Raw genomic sequence first — 25923 nt, forward strand, 5'->3', positions numbered from 1 at the left:
ATACACTCGGCGTTAAGGACATCAGTAAATCCCGCAGTGAGAAATTTGGTTTTTTCTGGCTGTCCTTCCATTCTCTGATTGCTTCAAGGAGAAAGTCTCAGGTTCGTGCTACTGTGGCTTTAACACCTCTTTACCACTTGCTGATCTACCTTCCTGACAAACAGAGAGGGGCCCTAGCACAGAGCCTGCAGGAGGCAACCACCTTGAGACAGAAGAGGTGACCTTGTTTTATTTATCTATCTGTTTCTTGGAGCCAGGCTGCCTTGTTTCAAATCATAATTCTGCTGTATTCTAGCTGTGACCTTGTGCAAGTTACTTAAGAGCCCCGTGCCTCAGTTTCCCCCTCTATATAACCAAGATACAGTGGTGTCCATCTTATAAGGTTTTCATGGGGATGAATGAGTTAATATTTCTAATGTGCTTAGCAGAGTGCCTGGCACATGGTAAGCACTTGTTATATTCATTTTTGTGTTGATGGGAAATGATTCCAGTTTTCCATTCAGGGTGGTGATGCAACGTTTCCTTTTAAGATACATTTAGTTCAGTGAGCCAATTAAAAACAAATATTAAGTTTGAAAACAAGTGCTCTGCAGATTTAGCAAAAATCATCAAAGTGCTCTGGAACTGACTGAGCTTGGAAAATAATGCTCTGGCGTTCACTGAACCGGGTCCAACAGCTTTAGCTTTGTGCTAGCCATTCATAAAATGCTTTATAAAGATTTGACTTACTTGAAGTTTTGTAACAACTCTGGGAGGTAGGAATGATGATCGTCCCTGTTCTTCCGATGAGGGGACAGAAGCACAGAGAGGTCAATTAACTGCCCCCAAATTGCACAGCCGGGAGGTGACCTTGGGCCACCTGGCTCCAGAGTTTGTGCTCTTGGCCACATGGCCAGGCAGGCCCCTTTTGCAGAAGAGAACACTTGAGGTGCCAAGGCACACCAGTGAGTCTGGGACGGATCAGGGGCTGAGCATGAGGATGTGCCCAGTGCTGCTGAGATGGACTCCAAGGCCAGGTGAGATACAGGCCCTTCTTGTCCCCTGAATGGCTCGGCTGGCCCCGTTGGGACAAACGTGCTCTTCTGTCTCACAAACAGCAAGAAATATTTCTCATGTGACATTTCTCATAAGCTGGACCACTGCTCCCTTGTGGAGAAATGTAGTCTCGCCTGAGAACCTCAGGAACCAGGAAGGTGGGACCCTGGCTCATCCCCTGGGCCCCTCCCACTGGGCTAGGCTCTTACACTCTGTCTCCCTGAGTCTTCACGACCACTCTGTGATGGAAACACAACTCTTCCGTTTTACAGGTGGGGAAACCGAGGCCTAGAGCGGTGGAGAGACTTGCCCACGGTGACAGAAGAAGCAGGGTTAAAGTTTGAACGCAGGAGATGGGGATGCTTGTTGGCTGCCTACCCAGTACCCATTCCTTCTAAAAATCCCCGGATCTCCTTCTAAGTACCTACCACCCCCCACCCCCAACCACAGCCAGCATGCTTGGAGGGGAGCCCCCTCAGCTCCAAGGAGGGCTCTGATGGGCTGGAACCAGTTAATGCCTCCCATTCCCTTGGCCACAGGCATTGGTTCAGGGGTACTCATGTGACCCAAGACTGTCCAATCAGAAAAACTGCTCAATGGACTCCTGGATGAATACTGGAATACGTCCCCTCCTATAGAGGAATGAGAAGCACATGCCATGTGCTCAGGGCAACACTGACTTGGGAACCTATGAAGAGGACAGAGGTCCTCGAAAGCTTCACCCAGCTCCTTGACAGCCTGCATCACTCTGAAGATTCAGCTCACACCAGCCACCAAGCTGCCTTGTTATCTAAGTCAGGGGGAGGCTTGGAGTTGGGTTTCCTTTCGTGCAGCTAGAAACATTCTGAAACTGCAGTACTTCCAAAGCTTGAGCCCTTTCCCTAGCATAAGTTGCTTCTCTGCATATCCGTATTCCAAAAGTCCAACACTTGGCCCCATTTTCCTCTATGTTTTGAGTTCCAGACACCAGGTTTATAAAGGATTGCTGCAGGACAACTTTTCACGAGGCGCGGACCCTTCCCAGCATGTTTCCTTGCTGCCTCAAGTTTAAAAATAATAAGATGCATGAAAGAACACTTCACAGATTGTAAGGTGCTGTCTGCCTTCCCTCCCTCCCTTCCGCAAATAATAACTAGCTGCTGTGCCAGGCATTACAGATACAGAGGTGAATAAGTCCCAAAGCTCATTCTCTTGGAATTCATAGTCCATTTGGGGAGGCAGACTAGTAACCAGCTAATTATCGCCTATGGTAATTGTCTTGATGGTAGAGTTCAGCACAGCATGTAATTGGGGCAGAAAGGAGTGGGACTACCTTGCCCCGCCTACATGTAAGTGGGTGGATCAGAGACAGTTGAGGCCAGAGCTACATCTTGAAGACATCGTAGTAATTACTGGAGTGAAGAAGGTTGGTAAGGTGTTTCCAACAGAGGGCTCAGCCTGTGTAAATGTGTGTGGGCCTTAGAAAGCACATGTGGTCTGTTTGTTCAGGAAAACATAAGCATGTCAGGGTGGTGGAGGGCAGCGTGCAGAGAGTGGAAGGTGGAGGCACAAGGTTGGAGAAGTCTGCGGGGCAGGAGATGAAGGAGCCAGAAGGCCAAGCCAGTGTCTGGGACAGGATCCTGCACCACTGGGGAGCCACCTAAGGATTCCAACAAAGAGCATGATATGGTCAGATTGAATTTGGGGAAGGGCACTCAGGGTACTCAGGACATTAGCTTGGAGCGGCAGATCTGAGTCTACACCTGAGGACCCTTGAGTCTGGCCTCACGGTCCAGTACCCCAAGCCTCTGCCCCCTCCAGAGCCACTTGACCCCACCAACTCCCACCTGAGCCAACTGTGAGCCATTTTCTGGCTGAGTGGTCTTGGACAAGTCACTTCCCCTCTGGAAGCATCTGTTTCTCCATCTGTGACACCATGAGTAAAGTCCCACTGGCTTCAAGAACCATCGTTGGAAACTTAGTCATGGCACCACAAGTGAGAGTCCTTTGTGCCTATACAGGGCTGTGTTCATGTATGGAGTGGGTGTTTGTACCCAGTTTCTCAAACTCCCATGGCTCCTGGCTGAGTCAGAGCCTTGACGTGCTTTGCTGCCCTGGTCCCAGCTTCAGGGACTACACCCTCTCTCTGTTCTTTACAAGAGATGCTCTAGGTCACGTCTTGGGGTTTACTCATCATTGCTCCTTGCACATTAGATGTTACCAGAATTTGCTGGTGGCCCATCCCCAGCACTGACACCTAACCCCCTTTCCCTACCATAGCTCCACACTGGAGGACTTATTTACCTGGGTCACTGCTGCCAACTTTCATTCTGACCTCCTTCCTGTGGGTCAAAAAGCAAACATAGGCTTAGGTCAAGTAGTCTTTCAAACATCCATCCGTCCGTCCATCCATCTATCCATCCATCCATCCATCCATCCATCCATCCATCCATCCATCCATCCAACCAAGCCATCCATCCATCCATCCATCCATCCATCCATCCATCCAACCAAGCCATCCATCCATCCATCCATCCATCCATCCATCCATCCATCCACCTACTCATCCATCCATTCATTCATCCAATCCATCCATCCATCCTGTCCATCCATCCATCCTGTCCATCCATGCCATCCAACCATCCATCCATCCATCCATCCATCCATCCATCCATCCATCCATGCATTCATCCATCTACTCATCCGTCCATTCATTCATCCAATCCATCCATACATCCTGTCCATCCATCCATCCATCCATACATACATACATCCACCCACCCACCCACCCCACCATCCATCCATCCAAGCCATCTATCCAATCCATCCATGCATCCATCCATCTACTCATCCATTCATTCATTCATCCAATCCATCCATCCATCCTGTCCATCCATCCATCCATCCATCCAAGCCATCCAACCATCCATCCATCCATCCATGCATCCATCCATCTACTCATCCATCCATTCATTCATCCAATCCATCCATCCATCCTGTCCATCCATCCATCCATCCATCCATCCATCCATCCATCCATCCAAGCCATCCAACCATCCATCCATCCATCCATCCATCCATCCATCCATCCATGCATCCATCCATCTACTCATCCATCCATTCATTCATCCAATCCATCCATCCATCCTGTCCATCCATCCATCCATCCATCCATCCATCCATCCATCCTGCCCATCCATCTATCCGTCCATGCATCCATCCATCTATTCATCCATCCATCCTATCCATCCATCCATCCATGCATCCATCCATCTACTCATCCATCCATTCATTCATCCAATCCATCCATCCATCCTGTCCATCCATCCATCCATCCATCCATGCCATCCAACCATCCATCCATCCATCCATCCATCCATCCATCCATCCATGCATTCATCCATCTACTCATCCATCCATTCATTCATCCAATCCATCCATCCATCCTGTCCATCCATCCATCCATCCATCCATCCATCCATCCATCCATCCTGCCCATCCATCCATCCGTCCATGCATCCATCCATCTATTCATCCATCCATCCTATCCATCCATCCATCCATCCATCCATCCATGCATCCATCCATCTATTCATCCATCCATCCATCCTATCCATCTATTCATCCATCCATCCATCCTATCCATCTATCCAATCCATCCATCCATCCATCCATCCATCCATCCATCCATCCATCCATACATGCATCCACCCACCCACCCACCCCACCATCCATCCATCCAAGCCATCTATCCAATCCATCCATGCATCCATCCATCTATTCATCCATTCATCCATCCTGTCCATCCATCCTATCCATCCATTCCATTTATCCATCCATCCATCCACTCATCCATCCATCCATCCATCCATCCATCCATCCATCCATGTATCCATCCATCTATTCATCCATCCATCCTATCCATCCATCCAATCCATGCATCCATCCACCCACCCATCCATCCATCCATGCATGCATGCATCCATCTATTCATCCATCTTGTCCATCCATCCTATCCATCCATTCCATCCTATCCATCCATTCCATCCATCCATCCATCCATCCATCCATCCATCATCCATCCATCCATCCTATCCATCCATCCCATCCATCCATCCATCCATCCAATCATCCTTCCACCCATCCATCATTCATCCATTTGTCCACTATCATTATCCATCCATTTGACTTCTATCCATTCACCCATCCATTCATCTATTTGTCCGTCCATCCATCCATCCATCCATCCATCTTCACTGAGCCCCTTCTCCATGCATACACTGTGCTCAGCTGTGGGGAGAGGGGGATGAAGATGGGCCTGTGCCTGCTCTCATGAGTGGTGTGCTTGTTCAGGAAGATGTAAGCATGTCCATGTGGTGAAGGGTAGGGTGCAAGGTTAGGGGGGTTGAGGCAGGAGGCTGGGGAGACCCACTGGGGTCAGGGTATAGTCTGGTGGGGGAGATGAATGTACACAAGTGGGTCTGATAACTTTGGATGGTCAGAGTGTCATGAACGGAGGAAATAGGATCCAGCCATCCAGGGAGAGATGTGGATTGGTGGGAGTGCTGGAGGTGGAATAGAGCGGGATCCCCAAGGGATGTGGAGTGGATTTGCTGACAGGTGGGCTCAGGGGCAAACTGTAGCCAGATAATTTGTGAGGCCCAAGGAAGATAGCCTTCCAGAGGGCTCTGAGGCTTCTGGACACAGGGGACCGTCTGCCCAAATGGGGAAGACCTGGGTTCAAGTCTCAGGGTTGCCACTCCCCGACTGTGACCTTGGGCAGGTCACCTCCCCTCTTGGACGCCAGTTTCATGACCTCTAGAATCCTCCTGATGGTGACAATGTACCTAAAATAGCATAAAGCAGCCCAGCCCACTGAGGACTTGCCAAATACATGCCCACTCTCACTGAGCATTCTCTCTTCCTTCTTCCACCAGTGGCCCTGGGGACTTCCAGGACCCCTGGAAACTCTGTTTTGGCTGCAGTCCCTTCTGCAGTTTCCTTGCCAATAAAATGGGACAATGCCAGTGCCTGGCACCTAGTAGGTGCTCGGTAAAGCATTAGTGGTGGCTATGGTTGCTGCAGCAGTTGACCGGCCCTTTAGTCTGTACCTCGAAGACCCGCTTCTGATTCTGACGGCATCTGCCCCCACCCGACTGCTTCCTCTTGTCTCTTCTCCATGATATGCTGGGCTGCATGTCCGAGGGTCCTTGCTCCGGTGGCCCCCTCCGCACTGGCCCTTCCCTCTGACCCCCTTCCGCCTTCTCCTCACCCCATCTCCTCCATCCCTCTATCCCACTATCCTGTTGTGTTTTCTCCCGATGCTTGCCAGGATCTGAAAGCATCTTTGTTTTTGTTTTTTGTTTTTGTTTTTTTCCTTTCTCTTGTTTATTTCTGTGTCCTCACGTAGTCTGGAGGTTCCAAAGGGCACAACCTTTCAAAGGTCTTGTTCCCTGGGCACCCCCAGTTCATTGTGCCCAGCCCAGCACACAGTAGGTGCACAGTGCCTGTTTGTAAGGAGGAAGGAAGGAAGGAAGGAGGGAGGAAGCAGGAGAGATAAAGGGAGGGAGAGAAAGGCAGTGGAGGGAGGCCTGTAGGGGTAGGGCGGGGTGGCAGGTGGGGAGGAGCCCCAGGCCTGCAGCCCCAGTAGTGGACCTGGGAACATTGTTGGGGTGTTCAGGATGCATCTGCCCAGGGAATTAACAGAGCTGGAAACCATCCAGGCGCCTAAGTCTGGCTTCTTCCCGATGGTGTGAAGACTTCATTCTTAGCACTTTCTTGGGAGCCAATAAGGGGTCTCTAGCGCCACCTGTCGGGCATCAGGGAAATGGCCGTACAGTCCCACCAAGGCCTGCCTGCAGCCTGGACATTCATAAATACACGCCAACAATGACAGTGACAGCAACAACAACAGCTCCGCTTTATTAAATAGTTCCTCTGCGTCAGATAGCGTACCAGGTACTAGTACCAGGTACTTTCTAGTGAAAGATATGATGTCCTAATCTCCAGACCCCTTGTAATGCGGCTGGTATTATCCTCATTTATTTATGCAGACGGATGACGAAACTGAGACTCAGAGAAAAAGAACAGCTCAGCCCAGGTTGCATAACCAGTGAGTGGCAAGTCTGGATTCTAACTCAGGTCTCTCTAGTCCCAAAGTGCAGAACCCCAAAGGGCTGAACTGTGCTCTAGAGAAAGGAAGAGCGTGAACAGGAGGGTGGGCAGGGAGGGTGGGGGGCTGGGGCTGAGGGCTCCCAGGAAGGCCCCTAGCGGTCACTCCCTTGCAGGGACTATGCTGTCCCAAGGCCTTGCTCTGAGCCCTCCTCAGGACCCCTCCCAGCCTCCCTGAGCATGAGCTCCCTCATCCAATGTCACAGTTGGGGAAACTGAGGCACACAGGGTGGAGACCCTGGAGAGGTCACCTCCCCTCTTGGATGCCAGTTTCATTACCTCTAGAATCTTCTTGAAGATGATAATGTACCTAAAAACTCATCGAGCAGCCCAGCCCACCTAGGACGTGCCAAATAAATGCCTACTCTTGCCTTGCATTCTCTCCTGCGTCTCACCTTCTGCCTTCCCGGGAGTGCTGGGCAGAGGACAGTGTGACCCCAGGCCCTAGCCTGGTTCTCTGGGGGATGCAGGCGGTCAACCGGAGAAGGGAATACAGACATTTGCACAGGTCTCCACGGCCTATGTCAACCCCATCAAGTTCGGGGGCCTGCGGGTGAGGTTGGCAGAGCGGGCTGGGAGGCCCTCTGTGGGACAGGTCCCATGGTGTGTGCTTGCCAGGCTGAGGGCCCTGCCTGCCACTGTTCAGAAGTCTGGTTACTGGAGAATGTGTTGCTGAAGTCAGAAAGCCCAGCGCTCTTTCCCCACCCTGCCACTTTCTAGCACAGTGATCCGGAGCCTCTGTTAAGGATCTTGAAATGCCTTCGCCTCTCTGAGCCTCAGGTTGTCCCTCTGTAGAACGGGAGTCGCAGTCCTGATCTTTTCAGGCTCACCTGAGAGAGAAAACATGTACACAAAACCCTGAGCACCCTCTAACTGCTTGACAAATCAGATTTTGAAGGACCCCCCAGACACATACTGGCCATGCCTCAACGCCTCTTCGATGCTGAGAAGGAGGTGTTGTGTGATGCTGCTGTCGAATTGGGGAAACTGAGTCACCAGCCGGGAAGTGCCTGGGCTCAGGCTTCAGCCTGAGTCACAACCCTAGTGCTGGGAAACCTCCTCGCAGCCACCTCCAGACAAGCTTTGTGCCTCTGTCTATGAGTGTCCTCTCCTCCCGGCCCCTCTCACTCCCTGGTCCACCAGCCTGGGGGATGCTGGCCAGAGTCCACCACAGCCAGGGCAGGCTTCATCCCTAGGATGAAGCACACAGTAGAAGCTTACTATGCATCTGATGAGCGGCTGATGCTCTGAGATACACATTTTTAATCCCGCTTTACAGGTGGGGGATTTGGAGGGGCGTGGTGATTTGCCCAAGGCCACACAGCTATGTTGGGGAAGGACCCTGAGCTTGGCGCCTGTCATGGCCATCAGAGAAAGCTCTGGGTGTCCGAACTCCCTCTGGGCCGGCTGTCCAGGGTCACTCTCCCAGCTCAGACCTGGAATCAAAGGCGGCTCAGCAGGAAGCCCTTCCCATCCCACTTCCCCAGAACTAGGACACGCTTTGACGTCAACACGTCCACATTCCTGCCCTCCAGCCCCGGGGCGGGGGCACTGAATTTCCTCCCTCCAGCGCTGGCATCACAAACAGGAAGCTGGGTCATGTGTGCAGGGCCAGGCCCAAGGCCTCGGGAGGAGGAGGGGGCTAGTGTCCAATCCGGGCATCTGTTCCCTCCCTGGGGCACCCAGGAGTGGAGGGAATCCTGTTACACTGTGCCCACGGGGCCATGCTGTTCCTAGGGCTGCCTATAGAGGGCCTTCACGGACTGCTCTCCTCAGCTGGCTCCCACCAACTGGGGCCAATATCACTGACTGACAGTAACAGCTACCTCAGATGGGGCCCTTCCACCGTGGACTTTCATGAGGTCTCTCATCTGGTGCTCGTGAATACTACTCCCCTTATCATCCTTTGACAGATGAGGCCACTGAGGCACTGGCAGGTTATGTCTGTTGTACAAAGTCCTGCAGCCGTGGGGATGGGGCAGGGTAGGAATTTGGACCCAGGCGGTCTGGCCCAGAGCTGGTGCCAGGAGCCCACTAGGGATGGCCTCCTCATCAGCTCAGACCCTCAGGTGCAATGTTGGAACATGCAAATCTGATTATCTTGCCCATCTGGGATAATGCTTTTGCCCCAGGGACAAAATCCGTGCTCTGAGGATAGCATTCATTGCTTGTGATCTGCTGCTGGTCCCACCCCCTAAGCCCCATTTCCTGCTCTGAATGTCCCAAGCCACCTCCGATTCTCTAAACCACACTCTCCCTCTCTCTCTCTCTCTCTCTCTCTCTCTCTTTTTTTTTCCATAATGACCGTCTTCTATTCGGGAGCAGTCCAAGGATCAAAGGAGGGACCGGGTTTGTATAGGGTCACAGATGTGTTAGAATTCACACCTGGGTCTGGCTGGTCCAAAACCTCCAGAGCCTGCAGTTCTCCAGTGTTAGGATGCAGAGGAATGGCTGGGGACCAGCTGGGATGGCAGCTGTCCAGGCCCACCCTGGAGGAGGCAGGGGAGGGTCCTGGGAACCTGCATGGCCGGTGCTTGCCAACCCTCTGCAGCCGTTGGGCTGTCTGTTGGGCTTTGAGTGGGCACAGAAGCTGCAAGATATCTTCGGGGGCTTTTCCACCTGGTGGGCCCTGCCCACGCAGGGGCTCTGGTCAGCCTGGGGCACTGGCCTCACCTGTCCCATGGAGAAGCCTGACCTCTCACTGCCCTCCCTCAGGGTCCTGCCTCACTGTCCTCACAGGTGTGTTGCCCAGGCCCGAGAAAGGGCTGGTGCAGACCAGAGGTTCTCATACTTGACTGCACATCAGAATGTTCTGGAGCGCTTTTAGCCACAGGTTGCTGGGCTCAACCCCAGAGTCTCTAAATCTGGAGGTCTGGGTGGACAGGTGTTGCTGCTGCTCCAGGGACTGCACTGTGAGAACCACTGACGTGGAGGCAGCTAGATGCAGGGGTGGCCAGTAGGCAGGCAAGGGGTGGGAAGGCATCGCCATGCTCCACTGGGTACAGCTGTGCCTCAGTTTCCCCATCTGCAGACATGGAGAACAGCAATGCCTACCTACCTATTGGAGTTGCCAGGATTGAAGGCACGTGAGAGTAAGGGACCAGTATTTGTTTTTCTTTCTCACTTAGAAGTCCCCTTCCAGGCTGGCTCCATCCACGAATGTTTGCTGTGCAGACACATCCCTTCCTACCCCAGGCCCTTGGGCTCAGTTCCTACGGGGGCAGCAAGGATTTCTGCCATCCCCCTGAGGGGCAGGGTGTCTGCTATTCACAGCTGAGAAGCTGCCGGGGAAGCAGTCAAACCAGGCCTTAGTCTCTATTTGCCCACCGTGCTTTTCAGGGAGGCCACGGCGCCCACCCACTGGACGCCCGGCCCCTTCCCCTTGCCGGGGAACCCGCCCCTGGAGTCCACGCGGCTGTCCCGCGCATCAGGCGGGCGATTTCCCGGGTTTTGGCGCCCTCTGGCGGTCAGCGAACAAAGGAACAAAGGCGAGGAAGGCAGAGAGCCTGACCCCAGGACTTTGCAGCCCCCCATCTGCGGGGACGCATTCATTTCTTTATTCACCCATCCATTCCACAAGCATTGTTTGAGTGCCACTGGGATAGGCACAGGAGGCCACATTGGACGAAGCTAGACACGATGGCTGCTCTGGCCACATTCACAGTCCATCAGGGACCGTATTCACGCACCTGCACAGATGTATTAATACAGCCTTTGTTAGAAATGGGTGGAGGAGAAATTCGGGGTGCATGAGAGCGTGTGCCCGAGGGACTGCCCGGTGGCCCAGGCAGCCAAGGTCCCCGGGGGAGAGGGCTGATTGGAAGTTATGAGCAGGGAATGGAGCAAGTTTTCCTAGAGCACATAGCATGTGCAAAGGCCCTGGGCAGGCAGGAAGTCTGGTGAGTGTGAAAGCCGGAGACGTCGGATGGGAGGAGGCAGCTGTGGAAGAACGGCTGGGAGGGCGGCAGGCCTGATTTCACAAGGCCTTCTCAGCCTCAGTGAGGAGATTCATTTATCTCCTTGGCACATCGGGGTGATGCGTGGTTAAGGGGGTGATCTCTGGCTCCAGGCTGCCTGGGTTTGAGTCCTGTTTTTACCTAGGTCAGCTGGGTGACCTTGGGCAAGTTGCTTAAGCTCTCTGTGCCTGCTTTCTCGCTTGGGTAATGGGAGTGGTAACAGAGGCCCCTTCATAGGGCTTCCGTAACGATTACATGAATCTGCACAAGTAACGTGCCTGGAATGGTGCAGGTTCTTGGCAGTGCTCAGTGAAGGCTGGCAGATTTGTTATTGGGTTTTCCGTTTGTTTGTTTTTGAGACAGAGTCTCCTCTGTTGCCCAGGCTGGAGTGCAGTGGCGCAATCCTGGCTCACTGCAACCTCCACCTCTTGGGTTCAGTAATTCTCCTGCCCCAGCCTCCCGAGTAGCTGGGACTACAGACGTGCACCACCATGCAGGGCTAATTTTGTATTTTTAGTAGAGATGAGGTTTCACAATGTTGGCCCGGCTGGTCTCGAACTCCTGACCTCAGGTGATCCACCCATCTCAGCCTCCAAAGTGCTGGGATTACGGGCGCGAGCCACCACACCTGGCCGATGTGTTATTGTTGTTGCTGTTATTTTTATTGGAGGGTTCTGAGCTGGGGGTGACAGGGTGAGAATCCTAGTGGCAGGAGGACTCCAGCCTCTGCATGAGACAGGTTAAAGCAGCATGGGAACAGGGAGATCTGTTAGGGGCTGCTGCAGCCCTCCTGAGGGGAGATGGAGGCCTTGTGGACAAGGATTCTGGTGGGCAGTGGAGATCACACTCCAGATATAATTAGGAGGTAAAACCAGTGGCACTTGGTTGATGGGTTGAATGGGGGGGGTTTAGGGAGAGACAGGGTCTGATGTGACTCCACAAACCAGGACTACTCAGCTGGAGAGAATGTAAGATGAGGACCAGGGTGTTGTTATTTGATTGACTGACAGATGGAGTAATTGATTGATGCGGGGAGGTGCTGGGATTGAGTGTTGGTTTGCAGTTCCTAGCTGGTGGCTCGGAGGAGCTGTCCAGTGGCTACAGGGTACAGTGCTCTGGAGAGTGGCCCAAGGAAGAAACGGATTCTGGAGTCACCTGGGTTATTAAAGCTGCAAGGGACTGGGCTCAGTGGCTCACACCTGTAATCCCGCACTCTGGGAGGCCGAGGCGGGCGGATCACGAGGTCAGGAGTTCAAGACCAGCCTGACCAATATGGTGAAACCCCGTCTCTATTAAAAACAAACAAACAAACAAACAAAAAATTAGCCGGGCGTGGTGGTGCGCATCTGTAGTCCCAGCTACTCGAAGGCTGAGGCAGGAGAATTGCTTGAACCAGGGAGGTGGAGGTTGCAGCGAACCGAGATCGTGCCACCGCACTCCAGCCTGGGCGACAGAGCAAGACTCTGTTTCAGACAAAAAAAATTTAAAAAGCTGCAGGGGGGGATGCCACGGTGAGAAAGGGTGTGGAGGCGGAGGAGGTGAGGGCTGATCCCGACCCCACCTGTGATGGTGGAGGCGGAGGAGGTGAGGGCTGATCCTGACCCCACCTGTGATGGCTGCTTAGAGAAGATTGGGCCAGAAGGGACCCCGAAAAGTGGATTTTAAGACAAACATTACTAAGGATAGAGACATTTCATAAGGATAAAAATTGTAGTGTACTATGAAGCTATAACAATTCTAAGTGTTTATGCTCTTAATGCCATAACTCCAAAATATATAAAGTAAAAGTCAACAGAACTAAAGGAGACGTATTCAATCCACAGTCACAGAGGAAGCCTTTTAACACAACTGAAGCAGATGACAAATTAAAAAAAATAGATTTCAACCACATGATAAACAAACTTGACCTAATTAACGTATTTCAAACACCACACTCCACAATGTCAAAATATCCATTGTTCTCAAGTACACGCAGAGCATTTGTGAAGATTTACCATGTGCCAGGGGAAAAACAAATTTCAAAAGATCAAACTGATGCAGAGTATGTTATCCAAACATTGTAGAATTATGTTAGAAACCAACAGCCAAAAGATAATTAGAAAACCCCCAACTACTTAGAAATTAAGCAATGCAATTCTAAATAATCTGGGTCAAAGAAGAACTCAGTGGAAAAGAGAAAATATCAATATTTGGAACTAAATAAAAATGGAAATAGAAACTAAATAAAAATGGAAATACAACATATAAAAAGGTATGAGATAGATGTATTAGATTAAAGATTAGATTACAGATTAGATCATGAATCGGAAAGGAAGGAGGGTTGAAAGAAAATTAGAAAATATCTATGAGCCAGTGGGCTTTCATCATTTTAAAGATTGACCTATTTCTTTTTTGTTTTTTTAGACAGAGTCTTGCTCCGTCACCCAGGCTGGAGTGCAGTGGCGCGATCTCGGCTCACTGCAACCTCTGCCTCCTGGGTTCAAATGATTCTCCTGCCTCAGCCTCCTGGGTAGCTGAGATTATTGTTTTGTATTTTTACTAGAGACGAGGTTTCACCACCATGTTGGCCAGGCTGGTCACAAACTCCTGACCTCAAGTGATCCACCTGCCTCGACCTCCCAAAGTGTTGGGATTACTGCTGTGAGCCACTGTGCCCGACCAGTCTGACCTATTTCTGATTTCCCCTTATTTCTAGAGAATTTCCCTTTGGGAGGGATCTCAACGGAAAACCCCGGGTGTTCACGCGTTCCCGTCAGCCTGTGGCCAGCCCTGAAGTCTGCATTTTGTCCTCAGGAGACTGTGGAAGCTCTGCTTGTCTCAGCCTTGCCACTGCTACTGCTGCTGGGTCGCTGTTCCTGAACAGGCAGCTGCCCTCAGGGAAAGGCAGCCTCAAACGCTGGCCCCGGAGGGCCTGTCTGCTTGGGTACTTCACGATGTCTTCACCTAGATTAAAAAATATTTCATCCAAGGACTGGGCATGGTGGCTCACACCTGTAATCCCCGCACTCTGGGCGGCCGAGGCAGACAGATCACTTGAGGTCAGGAGTTCGAGACCAGCCTGGCCAACATGGTGACACCTCATCTCTACCAAACATACAAAAATTAGCCAGACATGGTGGTGGACGCCTATAATCCCAGCTACTCAGGAGGCTGAGGCAGAAGAGTCGCTTGAATCTGGGAGGCGGAGCTTGCAGTGAGCCGAGATTACGCCACTGCACTCCAGCCTGGGTGACAGAGCAAGACTCCACCTCAAAAAAAAAAAAAAAATTGTCCAGGTTCTCTAGTTGTTCTAAGTGGGAGGACTGATTTAACCGAGTTAGTGCCCCGCCCACCATGAAGGAGAAATCTTCATGTAGTCAGCCTCCAGCAACATGGGAAGTAGCTAACATAGAAAACAATAAAAGTTTACAAGGAATAAAAAAGAAAACTTGAAAAAATAACGGAGATAGCTATTATGTATCTGGAGGGGAGAATTTAATATTTGAAAGATATAAATTCTCAGTAATTACCTTAGGATGTTTATGCAATTCAAATATAAAGAATAATAGGATTTGGGGAATAGGAAAATGCACAATTTCCCCATTGGAATAGAAAGTCAAATAATAAACTGAGAGGAATATTTTTAACATATATGGCTAACAAAGGATTTTCGTTTTTATCAGCACTCTTACGAACCAGGAACACTTTGCTTCAAAATCAGCAAAAGACAAAGAAAGGCAATTCACAGGAAGATAGACAATACTCAAATAATAAAATATATATGCTTGCTAATAATCAAATAACAGTAATTTGCAAGAACAATGAGATGCCATATGTCTAAAGTATCTAACTGATCAGAGATGAAAAATAAATAATACCCAGAATTGGTGAGATGGGAGAGAAGTGGATATTCTCACATTGCTGGCTTACTTGTAAATTGCCTCAGCCCTTTGGGAGAGCATTTTGGCGACATAGGTTTATCATCTCAGATCTTTGCAGAGTTTTTACCTAACAATTCCCATTCAAGGAATTTATCCTGTAGAAGCAATTGTGGGATGAGCCAAAAGATGGCTTCGGGACTTGTGTGACAGCGATGTTGGCAATTGATCATTTCTGCATAGCAGGAGAATGTGTGTTATATTAACAGGGGAATGCTGAATAAATAATGCAGTACACAATCCATGCAATACCATGCAAGTCTTTTGTTTTGAGACAGGGTATCATTCTGTCGTACAGGCTGGAGTGCGGTGATTGCGACCATGGCTCACTGTGGCCTTGACCTCCTGGGCTCCGGGGATCCTCCCGCCTCAGCCTCCTGAGGAGGTGGCACTACAGGCGTGAGCCACTGCACCTGGCTGCAATTCTTAAAATTAACGAGGAAAACCTACAGCAGCAATCCAGAAAATGCCAATAGCGTGGATGAAAGGAACTCTGAGGAGCAGCCGCCCCAGAGCCGCCACTCAGCTGGGGGGGCCTCAGGAGTACTCAGGAGGAGAGGCGGTGACAGCCCTCCCTGAGGCCCCCGACCACCCCAGCCCACCTGTCAGCCTTCAAGGCCTTCCAGCAGCTTCTGGATTTCCCCCCGCACTGCCCTGTACCACCCGCTAGCCAACCCCATTCTATCCATCTCTCTCTCTCTCTCTTTCTCTTTCTCTCTCTCTTCTATCTCTCTCTCTCTCTCTCTCGCAGACACACCCACACCACATACTCACTCATCCACACTGACACCCACCCACCCACACATTCACACACACATTCACCCTCACACTCTCACACATCTACATTCATACACTAACACGGTTACTCACACCCCCCACACTCACATACACACTTGCAGTCACTGGCATACGCATGCACATTCCCACACCCCCAGCTCACGCGCATTTGCCCTCAGGTGCTCTCCCCAGTCCCAGTCCACGCTCCCCTCCCTCTGCGTCCTGTCCCCTCTGAGTCCAGCAGGCCTTCATGCCCCACTCCTCTGAGCCTAAAATGGGCTATGTCCTGGACACAGTGCCCTGGGTATCTCAGGTGGAAGAGGTTTCCCCACACTGGGGCCCTGGGAGCTGGAGCGGATATGTGGATTCCTGGCTCCTTCCTCTCCTTTGGGAGCCGCAGACGTCTGGCTGTGCTGCTCTCTCCCGAGTCACTGGTGCCATCTGCCGGCCCCCAGGACACCTCGTGCCCCTGACCCGCGCCTGTATTTACAGAAGACTTGAGCTTACTGGGAGGGTGGGGGAACTTTAATCCACATGGGAGTGACCCAGGCAAGTCCCCAGGCCTCACAGCTTCACCCCTTCCTCACCTGCAGCCACCTGCTCCTCCCACTCAGCCACCTGCCCCCATCGCACCATTCTCCGCCATTCTCAGAAGGGGCCTCAACTTTGATGTGTCAAGTCTAGGTCCCAGCTTTCGGCCACTACTTCCCACTCCTCCAGGCCACTTGCTCAGGATTCCTCGATGTCCAGTCCCTGGTCCTCAACCTCCAGCCAACTGGCCCCATCCTCTTCTCACCATCCATCCTGCCCGGCAGCCGTCATTTCCCACCTTCCCTAGCTCAGGTCCTGTGGTCTGCCATCCACACCTTGTCACTTCCTCCCACCCCCTGCTGTGCCCCGCTTCTTCCCTCTTGCTTGCCTGGCAAAGCCCTGACCCTGGATAAACCCACCCTTTCCCCTTTCCAGGGCACTCCGGAGCAGCTGAGTGTTGCTGAGTAAAATCCCACTTGTCACAGCTCAGCTACTCTCACAAAATCCCACTGACTCAGGGCTTAAACAGCAGATGGTTATTTCCTATAGCTCTGGAGGCTGGAAGTCCAAGGTCAATGTGCTGGTGACTTGGTTCCTGGGGAGGGCTCTCTCCCTGGCTTGCAGATGGCCACCTTCTTGCTGTGTCTTCACACCATGTTGGGGACAGGAGGAAGAGGGAAAGGGATGCGGGGGTGAGGGGGCAGGGGGAGAGAGAGAGCGGGAGAGAGAAAGCGAGAGAGAGAGAGAGAGAGAGAGAGAGAGAGAGACAGAGAGAGAGAGAGAGTGAGAGACAGCTCTCATATCTCTTCTTCTAAGGGCACTAATTCCATCACAAGGGCTCCACCAGGACCTAATTGCCTCTCAAAGGCCCCAAGTCCCAGGATCATCACGTTGGGAATTTGGGCTTCAGCATATGAATTTGGGAGGGGAGGAGACATAAATACCACTGCCCAGCTGACTGAGTTCACTTTCCATTCGGTTTTATGATTCCCAAATGGTCTCTCATTGCCCTGCACTCTAACCATGGTTCTCTAGAGGATGGTTTTCCCTTGTCTGTATATTCTCAGAACCCCTTCTTCTCCCTCACTGTCAGCTGAGGCTTCCACTCATTTATCACGGAAAAATAGAAGGTCTCCAGGGGCAAGCTGCATATGCCCACCACCAAACCTACCTCCTTCCTGCATTTTCTTTCTGCCTGCCATACAGCAGCAAATGCCCTTCTCCCCACCACAGCCACCACAGCGTTTGGGTCCTGGATCCCCTCCTGCTTTCTTGGAAGCCTCACTTGTTTGGTTTTCCCTCCGTTCCACATCACCAATGTCTTCTTCTTTAGGTGATCCTCATCAGCACACATGCTAGGGCAAGGGCTGGCAAACTATAGCTCATGGGCCAAATCTGGCCCACCAATTGTGTTTTTAAATAAAGTTTTATTGGAATACAGTCCCACTCATTTGCTTAGGAATTGTCTGTGATTGCTATCAAACTACAATGATGGAATTGCATAGTTGTGCCAGTAAATCATATGGCTTGCAAAGCTGAAAAACTACCATCTGTCTCTTACAGAACAAGTTTGTTGACATGTGCACTAGAGCAATGGTTCTTAGTTGTGATTCAGCATTGCTCATGAGGAGGGCTTTGGAAAATGGGGGATGGCTTTTATTTATTCATTATTTTATTTTACTCATTTCTTTTTTTGAGACAGGATCTCACTTGGTCACCTAGGCTGAAGTGCAGTGGTGTGATCACAGCTCACTGCAGCCTCAACCTCCTGGGCTCAAGCAATGCTCCCACCTCAGCTTCGTGAGTAGCTGGGACCACAGGAGTGAACTACCACACCCAGCTAATTTTTTATTATTTTATTTTATTTTTTGAGACAGAGTCTCTCTCTGTCGCCCAGACTGGAGTGCAGTGGTACAATCTTGACTCACTGCAACCTCCACCTCCCAGGTTCAAGCGATTCTCCTGCCTCAACCTCCCCAGAAGCTGGGATTATAGGCGTGTGCCACCATGCCTGCCTAATATTTTCGTATTTTTTAGTAGAGACGGGGTTTCACCATGTTGGCCAGCATGGTCTCGAACTCGTGACCTCAGGTGATCTATCTGCCTAGGCCTCCCAAAGTGCTGGGACTACAGGCGTGAGCCACTGTGCCTGGCCTAATCTTTTTTTTTTTTTTTTTTTTTTTTGTAGAGATGGGTTCTCACTATATTTGCCCAGGCTGGTCTCAAACTCCTGGCCTCAAGTGATCCTCCTTGGCCTCCCAAAGTACTGGGGTTACAAGCATGAGCCACCAAGCCTGGCCCTGCAATAGCTCTTGTCAAGCTCCCAGGACCTTCCTATTGTGAATCCAAAGGCCACGTCTCCATTCCCATCTTTCAGCACATCTTTCAGCAGTGTCTTCACTGTTGACTTCTCTCTCCTTGAGAAACCCTTCCCTCAGCTCAGGGCCACCACCCCAGCCTGGTTTTCCTGTCGCCTGCACTGGCTTCTTCTGTTCAGGATCCTTTGCTGGCTGCTCTTTCTCTACGTGATCTCAGAATCTTGGACATCCTCAAGGGCAGTCCCGAGCTCCCGTCCTCTCTCCACACGTGCTCTCTCCAACGGATCTCACACCATTTGTGATTTTCAGCACCGTCAATGTGCTGTTGACCCCCATACTTATGTCTTGAATCTAGACTTTCCCTCTGGCTCCAGACTCATAGTCTAGCTGCCTACACAACCCCTCTCTTAAATGTCTCACGGACATCCCACCATGAATGTATCCCAAACATAACGTGTGGGTTTTCCTGTAACGCCTGCCCTCCCACCGTCCCAGGTACCCTGGCACCACCGTCCCACACAGGTGCTCAAGTGGGAAATGTAGGGTTCGTCCTTCTCCCCCCACCCCACCATTCAGCCTGCCAGCACATTCTGTAACCGCCCAAGGGGTTCACCTTGCCCGCTGCCTAGACAGAGCTGATTTATTAAGACAGGGGAATTGCAATTGAGAAAGAGTAATCGACACAGAGCCGGCTGTGTGGGAGACTGAAGTTTTGTTATTACTCAAATCAGTCTCTCTGAAAACTCGGGGATCAGAGTTTTTAAGGAGAATTTGGTGGGTAGGGGGCCAGTGAATTGGGGGTGCTGATTGGTTGGTTTGGGGATGAACTCATAGGGCGTCGAAGCTGTTCTTTTCTGCTGAGTCAGTTCCTGGGTGGGGGCCACAGAATTGGTTGGCAGGTCCAGGTGGGGCCATTTAGTTGATAGAAATGCAAAATCCTAAAAAGACACCTCCAAAGGCCGATCGTAGGTTCACAATAGTGATGTTACCTTCAAGAGTAATTGGGGAAGTTGTAAATCTTAGGACTTCCGGAATAATGGCTGGTAATATTTGGAATTCCAGCCCCTCTCACCTTGACTTGGTGGCTGGTAGCCTTTCATTTGTTTTACAAGAACAGTTTAGCCTTTTGGGAAGGCCTATTTTATAAACCATACACTAAATTCCTTCCCAAAGCGAGTTCAGCCTATGCCCAGGAACGAACAAGGACAGTTTCAAGGTTAGAAGCAAGATGGGGTCAGTTAGGTCTGGTATCTTTCACTGTCGTAATTTTCTCAGCTATGATTTTTGCAAAGGCAGTTTCCATTCTGTTTACTGTGCCCCCAAAATACATCCTCCCTGCTATGATCTGAATGTTTGTATCACTCCAAAATACATGTTTAAATTCAACCCCACTGCCCACCATGTAATGGTGTTAGGAGATGGGGCATTTGGGAGGTGATTAGGTCATGAGTATGAAGCCTGTGCGAATGGGATTAGTGCCCTTATAAAAGAGTTCCCAGAGACATTCCTTGCCCCTTGTACCATGTGCGGACTCAGCGAGAAGTCACCGTCTGTGAGAAAGTGGCCCTCACCAGGCACAGAATCTGCTGGCACCTTGATCTTGGACTTCCCAGCCTCCAGAACTATGAGAAAGAAGTGCCTGCTGTGGACAAGCCTCCCAGTCTATGGTATTCTGTCAGAGCAGCCCAGATGGATAAGACACACCCTCCGTCGAGTTATGTCTATTGGCTTCACAGCCCCTGAGCGCAGACCTTCTGCATCTCTGTCCTGGGCTACTGCACTAGCCCAGCACATCCCTGCTTGGCCTCCCCCACCCCAAGGTCATTATCCCAGCCTTCTTCAAAGATGGATTGAGCACCTACCACGTGCCACGTGCTGGGAATAAGAAGTGAAGGGGAGAGGGCTGTCCCTGCCCTCCCTTACCCTCTCCGTCGTGAGGGGGAAGCTAAACCGACAAAATGTGATAAATGTTCCAAAGAATAGAAACAGAGTGGTTGGGTGCAGTGGCTCATGCCTGTAATCCCAGCACTTTGGAGTCTGAGGTGGGAGGTCCGCTTGAGACTAGGAAGTCAAGGCCGCAATGAGCCCTGTTCTTGCCATTGCACTTTAGCCTGGACAACACAGCAAGATCCTGTCTCAAAAACAAAACAAAACAAAACAAACAAACCAAAAAAGCAGGGTGCTGAGATAGACAAAGGTCTCCATAGTGTGGTTACAAAGGGTCCTTCTGAGCAAGTCACATTTCAGTTGAGACTTCTATGCAGGTCATGCAAGGCCCTGCGGGCCCTGGTAAAGAGCTTAGAGTTTGATACGAGAATCTCTGAGGGATTTTAAGCAGAGGAATGATGGAATCTGATTTAAGAAAATCCCGGCCAGGTGTGGTGGCTCACGCCTGTAATCCCAGCACGTCGGGAGACTCAGGCGGGTGGATCACCTGAGGTCAGGAGTTTGAGACCAGCCTGGCCAACAGAGTGAAACCCCGTCTCTACTAAAAATACAAAAATTAGCTGGGCTTAGTGGTGGGCGCCTGTAATACCAGTTACTCAGGAGGCTGAGGCAGGAGAATCACTTGAGCCCAGGAGGTGGAAGTTGCAGTGAGTTGAGATTGTGCCATTGCACTCCAGCCTGGGCGACAGAGTGAGACTTTGTTTCAAAAACAAAAGGAAAAGAAAAATCCCTGCTGTGGCTGCGTGGACAATGAATTTGGCTGGGGCGGGGTCCGGTGGAGGTGGGAGGCACTGACGGGCCGGGCCACAGTTCTCGGCCAAGGGAATGAGGTCAGCCTGTGCGATGCACAGGGACAGGGCGGGGTGGGATGGTGTCCCTGAGGAAGACTGAGGTGCTGTTTCCAAGACGCTGGGCAGGAGAAAAATAACAGCTGTCCACTTCAGTGACCAAGGCAGTGTGTCTAAAAGGGAATATTATGCAAATAAAGAGCGTAAGAAAATAAAGGACCTTCCACACCTGGGGCACGTGGGGCTCAGTAAATGTTTTTTAACCGAAGAGCTGATCCAGGTATAAGCTATGGAAGGCGGTGCACACCAGGCAAATAGAAATCTCTCTTCCCTTCTGATTCAGGAGGAGGTGGAGGAAGAGGCAGGAACTGTCTGCTGTGTTTTCTTGAGGATGTGGCATTTGTAAAGCTGTGATCCATGTGCCAGTGTGAGGAAAGTCCTGTGAACACAAAACCAGCAGTGCCCACAGGGCGCTGTTTCTCTACTGTAATTCCCAGTCATCATCAACGGGACTGACACCCTAGCTTCGTCTCCCACCTACTGTGTCTTCCAAATGCCGCAAAATCCTCCCTCCAGCCCCAGCCGGCACACCTCTTACACTTTTCCCCTTCTGCCCACCCTCCCCAGAACCCTCCCAAAAAGTGGAGAGGGGAGAAGTGGAACAAACTAAGCAGCAGGACAGAGGCGCGAAAGGCTCAGCATGCACCCAGGTGGAAGGAACGTCCCAGGCATGGCCTGACGCTGATGTCTGCCGCTGTCAGAAAGAACTTCCTCTTAGGATACCTTCCCCAAGTCCTGTCTTCCTCACCTGCCATGTGGTCATTCGTTTAAGTGAAGAAATATTTGTGGGGTGCCCGCTAAGTGCCAGGCACTGTTCTGAGCATTAGGGATGCCACAGTGAACTAGATCTCATCCCTGTTCTTGAGGAGCTGCTAGTTACTGAAGGAGACAGAGAAGTGAGAACATGCTTACGGATTAACCCAGCCCGGTGATGTGGGAGCAGGGGTGGGGTCTGTCGGGGAAGCCTTTCTGGAGGAGGTCATATGGAAACTGAGGTTTGGATGGTGAGCAGGTAAGTAGGCATGATTCAGGCTATGTGTGTGAGTGTGTGTGTGTGTGCGCGTGTGTGTGTGTGTGTACTTGGGGTGCGGGTGGGAAACTTCCAGACTGAGACAGACACCTGTGTGGAACAGGTGTGAGTCCCAACCCATAAACTCGGGCATGCATGAAATAAGCTTGCTTTCGCAACAACTTAATTTCTATTTTGCGACTGCATTTCACTGGGGTTCCTGCCCTTTCCCTCAAGGTCACGGCCAAGTTCCAGAGGTATAGCGCCAAGGCGTTGATGGGGAGTAGGAGCAGAACACTATTCTGCCTGCTCCCCTGGCAGCCCAGGCCGCTCTGAGAGCGTCAGTTATGCAGTAAATCCAGAGTCCTTTCTGTTTGCTTTCTGCCCTGAGGCATCTTTCCATTGAGTAGGGAAGGAGGGAAAGGTTCCAGGTAAGCAGGGGAAATGCCAGGGGTCAAGAGGACTCAGTGAGTATCTGGAACCACGAGCAATCTGCATCTGTAGAGGCGGTTCAAGCTGGCTAGGGTACTGCAAGGTGCAGGGTGGCTGTGGGGGCTGTGGAGGAGCAAGGCAGGAGGCAGGAGAAGCCAGAGGAACAGATATGACAGAACTTGGATGTCCTGCCACAGAGGCTGAGCCTGGTTCTGACTCCCAAGGTTTCTGTGAACACCAAGCCACACATCCCAAAGCAGCCCTGGCATTCCGTTTTGCAGAGAAGGGGTGGGCCTGTCACACCCTCATTTACCCGGGAAGGAGGGGTGGGCCGTTCTCATTTATCCGGGAGGGAGGGGAGGGCCGTTCTCATTTATCCGGGAGGGAGGGGAGGGCCGTTCTCATTTACCCGGGAAGGAAGGGAGGGCCGTTCTCATTTACCCGGGAAGGAGGGGAGGGCCCTTCTCATTTATCCGGGAAGGAGGGGAGGGCCCTTCTCATTTATCCGGGAAGGAGGGGGTGGGCTGAGCCTGGCAGCGGTCGTTGCTCTCTACAGCAGGGGTGGGCTCTGTAGGCTCTTTAAGGGGTGGGAGTCTCACAACGCCACTGGAGCCCCGAGAGAGGCAAACTCTTCGCGGTTCGGGGTTATTCTCTACCAGTTCCTAGAGGTCCGAGGGTAGCAAGTGCCAATGGCTGTGCTGGGGTCACAGAGCTGACAGGGCTCATATCTCATCCACACCCAGGGCATGGCTCCTTCTTCCCTGGCAGACAAGTGGGGAATGGTAAGTAGTCCTTGGAAACTCTCTTGTGATTTAATTTGACTTAACTTCTTAGCATTAGTAGGTCAATTTTGCAATTTATTAGTCAAACCACGCCCCTGGGGAGAGGCTTAGCAGCTGAATCAGAGCGTGTTTTCTATTTTACATGAAGGAGGAGAGGAAAGCAAAAAGAACTATTTAAAAAGAAATATTCAAAAGCAACCCTCAAGGTGGAGTTCAGCATCCTCTCCAAACCAGCTTCTTCGTATACCTTTTGTTGTGGTGGTGGTTATTGGCCTGATGGGCCACTCAAGCTGGAATAAGCTTCCCCTGCGCCTTTGCTGTGCTCTTCCATCTGCCTGGTAATCCTTTCTTCCTCAGCTCCACCTGGAGGCTATCACCTCCCCCTTCAAAATGCTCCTCCAAGTTTCCTCTTCCTGGACACCTCCCCGACCCTCTCGGGTTAGTCAGGGCTCCCACAATGTCCTGGGTTTACCCTGGCCAGAACACTGGTCATTCTGTTGTAACCTCTGCTTCCATTTCTGGCCCTGGTCCCTGACAATGAGGATGGTAAGAGCAGAGATTTGTCGTGTTAGATTGATTTGCTAATTCACCGTGCTGTACTTTGACCACTGTCTTTTATTTTCTATTTTTTGAGATGGAGTTTCGCTCTTGTTGCCCAGGCTGTAGTGCAATGGCATGATCTCAGCTCACTGCAACCTCTGTCTCCCTGGTTCAGGTGATTCTCCTGCCTCAGCTTCCTGAGTAGCTGGGATTACATGTGCCCACCCCCACACCTGGCTAATTTTTGTGTTTTTAGTAGAGATGGGGTCTTGCCATGCTGACGAGGCTGGTCTCGAACTCCTGACCTCAGGTGATCTGCCCGCCTCGGCAGCCCAAAGTACTGGGATTACAGGCGTGAGCCCCACGGTTGGCCTGATCATTGTCTTTAGAAGATTGTCTCCTCTTGTCGGTTCTTTTTTTATGTCTTTATCTAGACCCTTGTTGCATTAAGCAATAATAACAATTTTTTTCTTATTATAACAATAAATGTTCCTTACAGAATTTTAAATTTTTTCTTACATGTAGAGAAGCAAAAGAAGAAAATTAAACCACTCTTACTTCACCACCACCATACTTCCATCAAGATGACTTTTGTTAACATTTTGGTACATTCCTTCAGCCTTTTTTCCCATGACAAATTATTCATGTATATTTTAATGGTATCATATGGTATATATGATTTTGTAGCTTTTACATTTTTTTACTTAACAACGTATCATTAATGTTCTTCTCATACTGAAGTCAGTCCAGGGAGATACAATCCCAGATCTTGCTGTAAGGCTGGACCTGAATCTGGGAGAATATGATTCTGGGCATGTCAGGGCTACCGTGTGCAGAGGCAGTGAGAGAGGAGGATGGTGCTATCATCATTTGAAACCCATTTAGTCCAACCCCTTTCAGTGCCACACAGCCAGTAAATACCTTCCATCAAGACTGACACAGGCCAATTGTGCTGGGTTTCTGCTACTCCTGCTTGAAAGGCGGAACCTGCAGAGGTTTCCAATCTACAGAGCTTGTCACAAATCCAGAGCAAACTTTTTTTTTTTTTTTTGTGAGACAGAGTCTGGCTGTATTGCCCAGGCTGGAGTGCAGTGGTACAGTCTCGGCTCACTGCAACCTCTGCCTGCTGCATTCAAGCAATTCTCCTGCCTCAGCCTCCTGAGTAGCTGGGATTACAGGTGCCCGCCACCACGCCCGGCTAATTTTTGTATTTTTGGTAAAGACAGGGTTTCACCATTTTGGCCAGGTTGGTCTCGAACTTCTGACCTCAAGTTATCCGCTTACCTCGGCCTCCCAAAGTGCAGACGTGAGCCACCATGCCTGGCCCCAGAGCAAGCTTCGTGAAGCAGCTGGGGCATAAATATCTCAAGCACTGGGGAGGCACTTTTTTTTTTTTTTTTGGATGGTCAAAGGTGCAGTTTTAGCTGCATTGTCATTTCTGTCTATCTTTGAGGGTTTTAAAAGTATTGCATTTTCCTCCCCTACTGGTTTTATTCTAATGTGCCTGGCACAGGGTCAGACGTGCGGGTTAAACAGAGCAGGTCAGATCAGTAGGACCAGAGTAAAGAAGCATCGTGTCCATGTGCCATCCTCCCAGCGTTGCAGGGGCGGGGAGATCCTTTCCCAGCCCCAGCCCCAGCCCCAGCCCACCACACCCTCAGCTCCAGTTCACCCACAAACG

The sequence above is a fragment of the Macaca nemestrina genome, chromosome 6, assembly GCF_043159975.1.
Source record: "Macaca nemestrina isolate mMacNem1 chromosome 6, mMacNem.hap1, whole genome shotgun sequence".
NCBI lineage: Eukaryota > Metazoa > Chordata > Mammalia > Primates > Cercopithecidae > Macaca > Macaca nemestrina.